The 13,819-nt window shown below is 40.3% G+C and overlaps 1 non-coding gene across 1 annotated transcript; it reads left to right on the top strand.

The window, feature by feature from the left end:
* Positions 1-7,671: 7,671 nt before the first annotated feature.
* trnal-aag (transfer RNA leucine (anticodon AAG)) lies at positions 7,672-7,753 on the top strand. The gene has a single exon. It is a non-coding gene; the product is annotated as a tRNA-Leu (tRNA).
* The last annotated feature ends 6,066 nt before the right edge of the window (positions 7,754-13,819 follow it).

Below are 13,819 nucleotides of genomic sequence, written 5' to 3'. Positions count from 1 at the left end.
CTCAGGATTAATTAAAGGCCTGATATAAAGCCCAGATGTGCTGGAGCAAGGGAGCCCTGAACCCCTTTGAGCAGCTTTAGGCTCTCTCTCTCTCCTCTCTCTCTCTCTCTCTCTCTCTCTCTCTCTCTCCTCCTCTCTCTCTCTCTCTCTCTCTCTCTCTCTCACTCTCTCTCTCTCTCTCTCTCCTCTCTCTCTCTCTCTCTCTCTCTCTCCTCTCTCTCTCTCTCTCTCTCTCTCTCTCCTCTCTCTCTCTCTCTCTCTCTCTCTCTCTCTCTCTCTCTCTCTCTGCACTGCACACACAAGCTAACCAAAAGGAGCATGCATGCACCTCCAAGGCACACTGCCAGTTCCACACACAGACACCGGGGCAACAAAGGTCTCCACATGTGTCCATGTCTTTCTTGTAATTGTCACATGTGCTCATCATGCCGTCTGTGCTCCTCAAGTCCTCACTGTCAGAAAGTCTCCCTCTGTGATATTCCTACACAAAGTAAGGGGAGGCGGAGATAGAGGTGGGGCCACAAGCAGATGTATTTGCTGTATGTTTTTGCCTACTTAAGTTTGCATCTGTGCAAAGCATCTCAGTGCAGGAGGAGAGCCTTGGTGCAGGTTAACACATTTTAAAGGGGCAGTCCGAGTAAGTGAAATGGGAAGAGTTATAGAAGTAAAAGTCCTATTATTTTTCACGTTGATGATGTTTAGTGAGCTGCAGTTGGAGCACTTTTTAAGGCTGTATTATCTGTTCAAAGATGAAAAAACATACTATGTGGTTCATTGTCAAAAAATAAATAAATAAGAAAAGGTATGAGCTTATATAATCTGAGGAGGGAAGTCAACTCCCACTGAGCGTTTTGGTAAGAAACATCCAATTACCAGGCTTGACATTCTGCCGTGTGCACTGCTCATTGTGGGCCGACATTAAACTTAATGTTCTGTAGAAACCTAGTAATACATTCATTCAGCAGTTGAAATCCATCCACTTTTGGATCTTGGGTTAATTTTGGATGGATTCATCAAGTATGTTTTGTTCCAAATGGCAATAAAGAAGTATTCTGAATTTCCTACAGCTCTGATTTCTACACAGCAATGATGGCTTTTTGTCCGCTAGTATTATATTGAAGTATTTAAAACCATCCACCATACCAAACTGACAACAGACAAAACAAAACAAAAGAAACAATATTTCAGTTCAACTTTAAACATTAAAAACTATAAACATAAAGCTATAGTGTATTAACAGACTCAGCTTTCTGTTTTGTTTTTAGGTGAAAGGTTTGCAAGATAAATAAAGGAGCAATAAAGAGAATAACATGCAGGGGGTAGCTGGAAGACACCAATAATTCTTAACCATAAGCAACCATAACGCAGATATCAAAGAAACAAAAGTTAGCCTAAAGTTTTAGAAAAATAAGTTTGTTGTGCTCCTTTTTAAATTATTTTTTGTTTGTAAATGCCAGTTTTAGTGATTAATGTATTTTAGCAATAAAACAACAAGATCAACAAATGTACAAAGTTAGAAATGCAAGAACCTACATGCTGGATATTCATTACAAGTAGTGATTAATGGTATACAAACAGCAGTATCATTAAACTACTCAATGTTGTTGAGAAAAAAATATATGCTAAAATGAGAATTTACCTTCTGCAGCACAATTTCTATTATAGCAAAATAAAGGATATACTAAAATATACTTGTACTTCCAAAAATCAGTTGGAAACTCATTCTACCTTGGCAGTGACAGCGCATCTGAGGCTGTTAATTGTGGCTCCAACCTCTCTGACTTTTCTCTTCTTTATAGGTCCCTTGGTGGGGGTTGGCAGGGTGGTGTTGCTGGAGGGTGGAGGGGTTGTTCTGACTTGTGAGGTCAAGGGTTGCGAGGCATACTTTATTGCATGATGACTGAGAGGGGGATTAGATGAGTAAGATATCACTCTGTTTTCTGGTCACGGCTGAGCGAGGTTAACTCACAGTGGCCCTGAGGCCTGGGCTCAGAGGAAAGGAGGGGGGTGAGAGAGGGTATCGTGAGGGCAGGGGTGGCTCGGGGGACTATTGGGCTGATTTCTGATAGCCGCAGAGCGGTCTGGCCTTCCCCTTCTACGGCAAATGCGCACACAGGAAATTAGAGGTCTGGGCTTCCCTTTTTCACACGAGCTCCTCTTGCACACAGCCTTTTTCTTGTACTTTTGCAGATCAGTTTGACACTTCACAATGCACAAAAGACTGTTTTGACAGAATTAGCATATGCTGTTTCATGAGAAAAAACACGTCATTTAATGGACTAAAATTTCACCTCGGTGGAGCTATTTTCTAGCATTTTTTGTGGTCACATGAGCGTCTGTGAAAGCCTTTGTCCTGCTCCATGGCTCAAACTACACACAGCGGAGCCCGTTTATTTGTCTAGTCTGTGGGATGTCTGCACCCATAACACATTTATTGTTTAAAGTTCAGGATATATAAATGACTATCATCCCTCTTCATATCTCTGCTCGCTGAGGCCAGTCTGAAGACGTGGGGCCCATGCAGTCAGAGATCATGGCTTAAACAGATTGAGGCCATTCTCTTGTGTCAGATATGATATAGCCGCTTGGTGCCTAATGGGCCTGGAAAAAGAGGTAAACATGTCCTCGACCCTGTGAATTCCATTACATAAAGAAGTTGATTTGCAACTCTGGGTACACCAACAGCAAAGATGGAACTGAACTTCCCAGATAAGCCCTAAAGCTCAAAAAAGTCAAGGCCACAGAATTCTCTGAAGGAGAACTCTGACAAATAAACAAACTGCAGGGCTTTTAAATCGCCGCTATAACATTAACATGTTTGAGTGTATTATCAGATAATCGACAAATGACTAAAGTGTTCTCACTTAGACCTTAAGATACAATCAACACCCAGGATGAATGTAACTTGGTATCCAGGTGTTAAAGCAGGAAGAAAAATAAACCCAGAGAGTAATTGCTGATATGTTCCTAATGTGCCCCCTCACCCTTACCTCCCCTTCTCTGTACCCCCTGCTGATAGGCCACCCCTGATGGCTGTCACACCTGGTGTTGAAGACGGTAGGGTGTATTTTATCTGCTCAGGGCTCATTGGGGGGCTATTCGTCTTCCTCCAGACTGGTGTTGGGAGGTCAGGGACAATCCCTCTGTTTATCCCCCTGTCCATCAACGCTGCACACATCCCTGGAGTTTCTCCTGCATCTCCCCCGAGAAAGTGAGGCACACTTGCACTGCTGGGCTGGAATGCTGAATTAGGGCAATCGAGATGCTTGACACTAAATCCAACAGGGAAATTAATGATGTTTTAAAACATTTTTAATGCCCACACACGTCAAACGCATGCAAACAGCATTAAATGTGCAATATGTGATGTTCTGCTGGGGTCTCTCTGTGAATACAATAACAAAAGATGAAGCAATTCTTTGATTGCAGTCACTTTCTGCTGGTTAGGATTTATTCAGTGGTCTTTTTACCAAAAGCTGAATTATCCGCAGAGGTCTCCTCCTCTCCAAAACATATGAACCAGGTGATTAAATCTGGTTAAAACACTAAATGAAGCAACATCACCCTAAATATCAATGTTTCTCCAATATTGTTTGGCGGACAATACCGCTAACATTTTATCTGAAAAGTAAACATCCAGGTGGTAAAAATGTTTTTATCGAGAGCCGAATTTTCCACAGAGATCTCCTCCTCTCCAAAGTAAATGGAACAGAGGATTTAAAAAAGTATAAACACTGAATAAAGCAGTTTCACATTAAAATTAGTGTTTTTTCAATGCTGTTTGGCACATTAGCATAGCGGCTGGAGCTGAGCTGCCGCTAACATTTGCTTAGCTTCTCTTATAACTTAAGTTCCAGATGACGGATGATTAAGATCATTCAAGTGGCTTAAAAACATTATTTTTAAACAACGAAGATTTAAAAAGTTTAATGTAAAAAAAAAAGTGGTTTAAAACTGGATAAAATCACATTTAATGCACTGTCTTAAGCACAATCTTACAGAAATAAATGTCCTGACAGTGTCTGGTTGAGTGAAAAAAAAAAAAAATCACCATGACTTTTTTTGAGATGAACCTTTTTATATTTGTGTTTGTTTTTGCTGTAAAATACTACAAAGCAGTTAACTTGGCATTGTTTAGATGTGGAGTGTGCCCAGTTGCCGGTAAGAGCACTGTTTATCCACTCTGCATTGCACTACTGCTTCTGCCTGCACACGTGTGTCTGGGATTCTGGGATAGGTCCCCTGGGCCGACAGACCACACATGTGGAGAACATGAACTCAGCGCTCGAACCAGTTCCTCCATGACAAAAAAAAAAAGGAAAAACAAGAAATTGTAGTCAACAGGACATGATGATAGAAGTACTTAAAGCTGATTTTTTTTATACACAAATGTGCATAATTTGATGCCTTAAAATTGATATTTGGTTGCACAAAGTTGCTAGAATAAATAAATAAATCTGCATTTCAAGTTACATCACACACAGATGAGGTAATGTCTTGCTTTAGCCATTTCAGCGGTACATCATGCAAGCTATCTCAAGCCACATATTTCTCTTCCAAAGAACCCATTCCAACTACATAAAACATAAAATAAATCCAACAAGTACCAGCTTTATTGGGTATTAAATAAACATTATTTTATATCCTTTTTTTTAAAAGAGAAATGGATAGAGCGCAAAAGAGGAGAGAGAGCAATAGTGAAAGAAAATGAGTGAAATAGAGGAGGGAGGAGTGTGTGAGTGTAGACGTTGAAATTTGACTCACAAGCTTGCACTCTTGCCTCTCTCTCTGGGACTCCTCTACTTGGCTTCGACTTAATTGCGTCCCCGATATAAACAAGGGGGTTAGTGTGAGAGCAGACCAGCAGCTGAGGGGCTCAAGCAGAGGGCCAGACTGGGGATTGAGTTCAGAGGGGAAGGACTTAACGCAGAAACTGATATAAAATATGCAAGAGAGCGAAAAGGAGAGGGACATGGACAGAGGATTAGAGATGGAAGGGAAGAGATGATAACTCCTAAGACAGCAGAGATGACAAAATTAGAAGTCGGGACAGAAATGTGCCAGCTTCGCCATTTCACATCTCGCCATATTTTGCATCAAAGCCAGCTTGACTGGCGTATCAAGTGGTAATGCTGTGCTGTAATGCCAGAACCGGGGCATCAGACAGTAGCCCTTCTGGCTCCAGCGCAGTCAAAGCTGCCTCTCTGAACATCTCTTTCACAGATGCTCCCCTCTGATCGATTAGTTCCAGCCCTCTCAAACAGACAGCTAGGGATTGGATTCCATTATAAGTGATCCCTGCTCAGAGTCTTAAGCCCAGCAGTCCCAGGCAGATGCTGCTGAGGTGTACCTCAGGATTAAGCTCCTAAACTAACAAAATAACTGAGGTAAGGGCCACATACAGTCTGCTTTACAGTAGCAGCCCCAAATACCTGTGGCTGATACAATTTCTAGACTGGTACAGCTTGTTGGAACCATGCTACTGAAGTAAAATCACTGCTGGGCAAAGTACATGTGAACATCTGATTTTCTTCTCTTAAGAGCTTTAAAGGAATAGTTTGGGAATTATGCTAATTTACTTTATTATAAAAAAGATCAAAACCACTCACCCACACAGGGTGATATTTAAAGCTGCTACCCACAGCTGGTTAGCTTAGCTCTGCGTAGAGAGAGGAAACAGCTAGCCTGGCACTGTTACTGCGAAGATTAAACAAACAGTAAATAATGTGTTTATTAGGGAGCTTTAGAGGTACTCACAGGAGCGTTTCCTAAATTAGCGCCACCCACTGGTGGCAGGAGATCAACACATGCTCATAACTTAATGTAATGGTCCTAGTTTTAAACACATGATTAATGTTGTGACAAAGTCGCAGTTTGGTTAGGTTTCTTCACCAAATCTACTTGGTTATGTTGAGGGTAAGATCACGGTTCCGGTTAAAATAAGTTAATAAGTTTAAAGTTGCACTGACTATCGTGTTCAGACTTGACACGAATAGTGGACTCCTGGTTCAAAGTCCTGTGTTTGTTTGACCTATTCTTCTATTCTGTCCTTCTCTCTACACTGACTTTGTTGCTCTTTATACTACGTCCATGACTTCCTCCTTTGCTCCTGTCATAATTATTACAGCCACTAGAGGCCATCGCTACAATAAATGCAAATATGGGTCTCAACAAGCTGCTTGTACAAATGACCTGTGAGGTTGTTTTTTCAGCGGAGGCCAATCTCCATTAATGCACTAACTTCTTATCTAATAAATGAGCACAATTCCAAAAAGCACCAAATCTATATCATATTAGTGTAGTATTATATCATACAGCATATAACAAATGAGCTGGCATATTAGACAATCTACCCACATTGTCCACAGAAAGGAAATTTGCACAGTCTAACTCACTTCACTTGATCTCTTACAGCACCTCTCCATCTTTGCCAGAACCATTTACTGTAAAGGCATTAGGACTGCTTCAATTATTGTGCCACCAGAACTATTATTTGTAACTGCATGTGCTCACGTTCTGCATTTTTATGAGAAATAATGGCATGCACCCATTTGGAAGGAGAACAGAAATCCATTAAAAAAGCAAACATGTCTGATACGAAATATGTCAAATATAGTCATTTCTAAATTATCTATATTACTGAATGTACACTATAATGTAAATTGTATTTATCTGATTTTAAACTGAAATTTGGGAATAGGGTTATAGTCGGCATTCACATGTTTCTGTGCAGGAAGAAATTTTTACACTGCTTGAAAAGAATAAACCACTTTCCTGGATATTCTACACCACCTTTCAATATAAACACTGTACCATGAGTGTATGGGCCAGGGTGATTAATCACTGATTCAATGCAATTTTCTGATGAACACTGTATTTTTATTCTACTCACGGTTCTGTACAAAGTGGGATCCAAGAGTTCCCAGGAAACTGGTATTTGACGTGGCGTGCTACTCAGGCCATCTTGTCCTCCAAAACTGGGACAAATTGTGTCTTGGGCAGCTGCCAGGGTGTAAAATGCCCAATTTCAGTCCCAGCAATTTAGGCGGCAATCATCCGCAAGGTCAGGCCAGTCTCAGCACTTCATTTCTCATCTATTTTGTTTCCACCCCTGACAACTAAATGATGGCTGACGTCTACTCCCATGATTTGCACATTGGCTGCAAAAGCTGTAGCAGACATGAATGTGTGTGTGTCCTGCAGCCCTGACCCCTCCGCTCATGTCCTGCAGGGGATAAAGGAGTAGGACAAACACATGTGACATTTTTCTGAAGCCATAGATTATAGCACTGACCAGGCTGTGATTTGTGTGTGTGACTGAGTCCACATTTTAAAAAAAGAAGAAGATGTAAATGATTAGGAGATTTGCTGGAGCATATCTCCTTTTTTCATCAAAGTTCCCATGAACTTTTTTTCCACATGTCATCTGGATGCCATCCTATCTGAAATTAGATTATCTCTCAACTCGGAGTATTTGCAGTATGTGCCAGTGTGCGTTACGGGTCAAAATCGCACCAATTTTCCACAAGAATAGAGTAATTACTGTACAGGCACAATCAAGTGGCCCATTAGCAAATCAGTGACAAAACCATACAACCCTGCAGCTCCAGCTTTTAACTGATGGTGATCAGTGGTAGTGCTATATAGGTAATATATCTTTCATAATATATAGGTAGTGTGGCCGAGCGGTCTAAGGCGCTGGATTAAGGCTCCAGTCTCTTCGGGGGCGTGGGTTCGAATCCCACCGCTGCCAAGAAGCTTTTCAATTCCTGCAAGCATTTAACTGAAGCATGTTTAATGTCAAATAACTAGGAAGTTCATCTTCGTAAACAAGGCTCACCTTGGTGTATGTATATCACTTATTGTAAGTCGCTTTGGACAAAAGCGTCTGCTAAATGACATGTAATGTAATGTAATATTGCACCATACGCTTCTACAACAGACACACTGCTGGAAGCCATAATGTATCAAAGAGAACACCATAAATAGTATTGACTATATGAATCTCAAAGGATGTGATGCTGCGGTGCTGCATCTCTCTGAAGTTGACTCCGGGGGTAAGGGTGAAGAGGGAAAACAAAGGAGGGGTAATGATAGCAGCCTCCCACACACACACATACTCACACACACCATAGGCAGCTTAAGGTGTTCCCTGCTGGGAGTAAGATGAAAGCAGATGCTTGTTTTTCACTGATTGTGTAACCAGAAGCTTTAACATCCACTGGCAATCTATCAAATACTATCAGACCAATCACACACATGCACTAAGTAACTATTATAGTTAAAAGCAGCAGTTAAGTGTTTTTATATATCACTCACATTCAAGTTTCTCTCTCTCTCTCTCTCTCTCTCTCTCTCTCTCTCTCTCTCTCTCTCTCTCTCCAGCGGCCGTTTCACATGGGAGGTCATTTTTACACTTAACATTCTGACATCAAGTCTTCTCTTGTAAAACACATTGGTGGGAAACTAGTATTGTTTTCAAATCTGTTTAAATTGGCCGTGATTGTGTTATTAAAGATGACAGACTTCTTCTTTAACTTTCCTTCCTTCCTTTTTTTCAGAGACTTTTGGCAGCATCTCCAGCGTTAAAGTCTGCTGACAGATGTCGTTCATCAACAGCAGCCGGGGACATGATTACCATCAGCTACCCATCACCCATCTGGGTGCTTAGCTGGAATAAACATTTAATGTGTGAAGGCTTTAATGCTCGTCAACTGCCTTTAACAACTACCTGCTACTAAATGGTGATAAGAGTCATTAAATGGAGTCCTCCATATGGCTGTTACTATCATATGCAAACAAATTAAAACACAAAAACACTGAGAAAACATGCAAAGTTGCGTGACGTTAGACGATAAAAAATCCTGAATTTACATACGCATTTTCATTTCTTTCGTGATACTGCAAACCCTTAAAAAGATAACCCAAAACTACTTTCTCAGAGAGCATTTGTAACAGTTTTTCTTTCATATTTTAAGTTCAAAGTAGAAATTTGTGCTATAAACAAGCTATATTTACAGCATTTTCCCACTGTGTAGTAGTTTCCTTATGATTTGTTGTTGTCTAGTGTCTTATTATAGTATTCCTTTTTCCAAAAGAACGAGGCTCCCCAAAATTCAGACATAATCTTAAAATCTAATATACCATAAGATGTCATAAAAATGAATAAAAGACTAAAAACAACTAAATACAAAGTGCATGTTTTCTCCATTCGGTAGTGTGAGCTTGGTGTGTGGCATGTTCATACACACACCATTTATGAGAGTCTGGTCTTCATTAGTGGAGGAGGGATAACAAGAGGTCACTCTCTGAAAATACTCCAGTCCACAACATAAAACCTGCATGTTAGTAGAGCCAGGAGCCACAGAGTGAACCTGTGTTTCACCTGCCTGTTTGTGCCCCGACTTCACTCGCTGTAATCAAGAGTTCAGCAGTGCTGCACAGGGAGGTTGAGTGAATGAAGTTTGTCATCTGACTGTGCCATTGCTTGTAACCACTAGGATGCAGATAGTCTACTGTAGTCATGTAGAAGTGAATGGATGAATACAATGGAGAAAAAGCTACTTCCTGAGGCTTCACTTTCATATTTTTGTCTGAATCACTGTGGTTTAAAAGAACAAAGTATCCCAAACATGACAACATTCGGTCAAAGAGCTGCAACACTGGGAGTTCCTTTGTCTATAAAAAAAAAAAATAAAGCCACACACAGAGATCTGACTGAAATACTGCAAAATATTACTTCTTCATTTACTCTTAAACTTGAGAATAAAATATCCCTTGTTAATAGCACTGTTCTCCATTTTTAAACGGTCAAAAATAAGGATGCCCTGATTTGCTGGACTGGAACCAGACCTGATCAAAGCATGCTTCAAATGATCAGAATTAGCTATATTAGGCCTGATTAAAAGTTGATCCCTTAAAGTAACCGCAGTGTGCCAGCTGTCATATTGCTCTATTAAAATATGCCCTTGCTGGAATAAAATTGAATTTGCCAGGTCATTGAAGCAAAGTCTGCATATGGATAACTGGCTTTTATTTTGTGGGGTATTCTACAATATTATTATGGTCGGTTGTTTTATATCTTAATAACTACTTGTGAATTTAAAGTGGATTTAATTGTATTCTTAAATAAAATTGCCAAACATGTGGTATATAACCGAAATGCAACCTTTTTATACAGTTACTTTACAGTTGATGTCTGCACTGTGCACCTTTCCTAAGGATTAGGGAAATATAAATATTGGATTGAGACTCTGCAGATATTCAAATAGCTCTGCTTTTCATCAGGATATCCTCAGCTGGAATTTGAGCAGGTGGTGGTAGTGTGAGTTTTCAAACAGGACAGAAAGTAGGCTTTCAAAGCCAAAAATATCAACACCTGGCAAAGTGCTCGATGGCTCACTGTATTGATCTTACAACCCTATAAAACATCTGCAGGTACTGTATACTGCGGTCATTTAGTGCAGTGGGATTGTAAAAAAAACCTCACTTATTGCACCTTTAAATCATGTTTTATTGAACGGTTGAGCCCTGATATTATTTTGGGCCTTTGCATTATTTAATCACTCACTGAATTAGGACATATTTGTGAAAATGTTAATGACGCTTTGAATATTTGAACATCAAATTAATTCCATAAAGTTAAATCCTAGAAATGAGAATAAATATAGATAAGATTGACAGCTGTGTAAAATCTTTATTTACAAGATATTTATTATGGCAGAAAATATGTGCTGTGTAACCATTTGAGTTTATCATAACATAAATGGTTTTGCTGATGTGGAAACCAAAGGAGTATTTTGTAATATGTAGAAACATTTGAGCTGTTTATCTTAAAATCTTGTGCCAAAAAGTGGTGATTCGCAGTGTAATGGTTTACCCAGAGCTATTCTCAGGTACACTCACTATGACACTGAGCAAGCAGCTACTCATTGGCCATCACGGTCAGACAGTAGCATAAAACCACCCCATTAAAAGAAAGCTAAATATTGACAGAGGGCTTGGGCTTGGCTGACTGGAAGTCAAAATTTAACATGTGTGAGCTGCATTATTTAAAGAAGCTTAAGAAGCTATTTGCAATTCTATTATTTTGGAATCAGGCTGTGAAAAAAAATCTCTGTCATCCTGCTTTCTTTTCCTTTTTTTCCCTCCTCTTTAATATCACAGATGACTTGAAAACAGTTGACCCCCATCTCGGGTTGATTATTTAGCTATGCCTTCACTCAACACTCCACCTCTCTCCCCTCGCTGACCACCTCCCTTCCCCAAAAGACCACTATTCTCTGGTCAGATTTACTGCGAAATGTGTGTGTTCCACCATATTTGTGAAATTCCCCATGTGTCAACCTCCGGCTCCCCTACGCAGGGCTTTGAACCTGCCCGCGAGCTCGAGAGCGCACATAAATCCAGCACAGCCGATGCAGAGGAGTAGACCGTCTTTACATAGGAGCCTAATTGCTGAACTTTGCCACAGTCGAGTTTGCTGAGCTGAATGATTTGTCAAAATTCCTGTCTCTTGGTAATAAATTACCCAGCCGGCTTGGCCAGCGAGTTAACATTTTAAATAAAAATGGGTCCCATTTGGATTCTATTGGTTGGTAACAACAGCTTTCTCTTTTTTCTTTAGAGGTTTAACTAGGGCAAGGTTGCTTGACAACTGAGGAATGTTTTGACATTTTCGACCCTCCCCATTAATATAATAATGAACTGGCAGCGCCGAGCTGTCACGAAACACAACTCCGAATCTGTCTTTGTCACTCCGTGAAAATATATAACATGCATTACATACATGGCAAGAAAAGTGGACATTTTCGTGAAAATTAAATTACATCTGGAACATTTTGTTGTGATGAGTTTCATGACCACCTAGTTTGTGTGACTATGAATTAAGCCGTTCTGGAGAATTGTGGGAAAAAGTGAGCGCGCCGTCCCGTCAGAAGCCAAAGTGAGTGTTTGTTTTGACTTGGAGTTCACTTTGCACTTGGACTGACCCTCTGCTAAACTGACTTAGCTCAGTTAACAGAGTGTTGGCTCACTCTTGCTGTTCCTTTTGCTCATTTCCATTTTGTCGATCCTTACTTAGTCAGCTTCTTAAGCCTGTCTATGAATTTTCATATTCTTTGCTTTATTGCTCTGGCAGAGCACAAACTGTAACTCTGCACCGGGTTGGTTTGAATGTTCATTTGCTGCAGCTTCTACTCCACTACATTTCACATACATTGAACTTTTTATTACACTACAGTTTTGTGACAGCTAGATATGAATTACTCAAAGATTTTACATATAAACTGATCATCATTGAGACACAATAAGCACTTAAAATAAGCTCTTTCTCCACCAGCTACAACATTAGATGGGATCTCATCTTGACACATGCACGTCAGTTTTCTACTGACTGGGAGTAACATTCTGTAAAATAATCAGAATAATTGTTTTTGTTTTTTTCTGTCACTTTCAGGGAGCTTTGTCAAGTCTGACAACATAACCCTGATTGATGCTGGGCTTGCAGACTACAAATGTATTTAAAAAAATAAAATAAAAATATGCTGGTTGCATTATGGGAAATGTCCATATGTCTGCCTCTTTTTTTAAATTTGCCTCATGCAAATCCCCCCAAATTTTAAAAGCACAAACTCAAATACTTGAACATTCTCTTTATGTATAGATGCATCAGTAATAATAATACAATAATATAGACGTATAAATGTACGTAAATATATGCAAAATACAAAAGTGAGACTCATAATAACAAGAAAGATGTTAGTAATGCAGATATATGTAGATATTCTATTTCATGTGTGTTTATCTTTTAAACTCATATGTTCTTGAGTATATCTGCACTCTGCCGGGCTTTTCCAACCACATCAAACTGGGAGCCAAAATTCTTCACCCCGAGTTCCTCATGAGTGAAGCACTTTGTGCTCTGGGCTCAAAATAGCATGCGGCTCTCAATTATTGGGTAAGGAGCAAACACAGGTGTGGAATCCCAACCACCACCGCTGGTGCCCCCGCCACAGAATAAAGCCACTCTTGTCCCAAAGAGCCTGACGAGGAAGGCCAGATCCATGCCAGGCTTTGAACTGCAGAGACCACTTGGCCTGTTTGGTGCTGGAGCTAAAAGGGACCTTTTAAAGGTGTGGAAATGAAACGCCCCACATCAATCATGCATTTCCACTTCTGAATTATTCAGCAGTCGCTGCTGCCTGCTGACTCCTGTTCGCTCTGTGTGTGTGCGCGCACAGTATGTTGTGTCATTGTGTCTTTATATAATGTGTGTGCATGTAATTGTCTGAGGGAATTAAAGGATTATTTATTTATTATTTAAACTTTTTAGGATTTTTATTTATAACTTCAGTGGAATGATCATGTGCCTCTTATTTGGAATTACTAAAAAACTGCTAAAATATTTTTTTAAGCCATTATGACCTCCAAAATGCTTTTCTGAAATCCTAAAAAGAAGGTAGACGTTGAAGATAAAAAGTCCCGGCACTTACAATATGCTATAACAGCAATAAGCTGTGTAACTTGCAGCCAGCAGCAGTGCAGGACAGTGTGTGTGGAGGTGGGAGGGGGGCGACAAAGAGCAGAGCTCAGTGGTGTCTGCCACAGACAATGAGCGCTCTGTTTGGCTGGCTGTGATTCTGCTGGTGTGGATCAGGTGGGCCCCCGCTTAATTCCAGGTTCTGGGCCTCTCTCCTGCTGCTCTGCTTTTCTCTTCTCTGCACGTTCTTTGCATTTATTGAGCAGCCGGGTGTGTCCTGTGAGATGGGTTTTAAGCATGCTGACCGGGACTGTGCACTGATGGATTGCTGACTAATTG

This window comes from Centropristis striata, chromosome 11 (genome assembly GCF_030273125.1).
Source record: "Centropristis striata isolate RG_2023a ecotype Rhode Island chromosome 11, C.striata_1.0, whole genome shotgun sequence".
Classification (NCBI taxonomy): domain Eukaryota; kingdom Metazoa; phylum Chordata; class Actinopteri; order Perciformes; family Serranidae; genus Centropristis; species Centropristis striata.
Note: the sequence above shows the minus strand (reverse complement) of the source record. Positions and strands in the feature narration are given on the sequence as shown.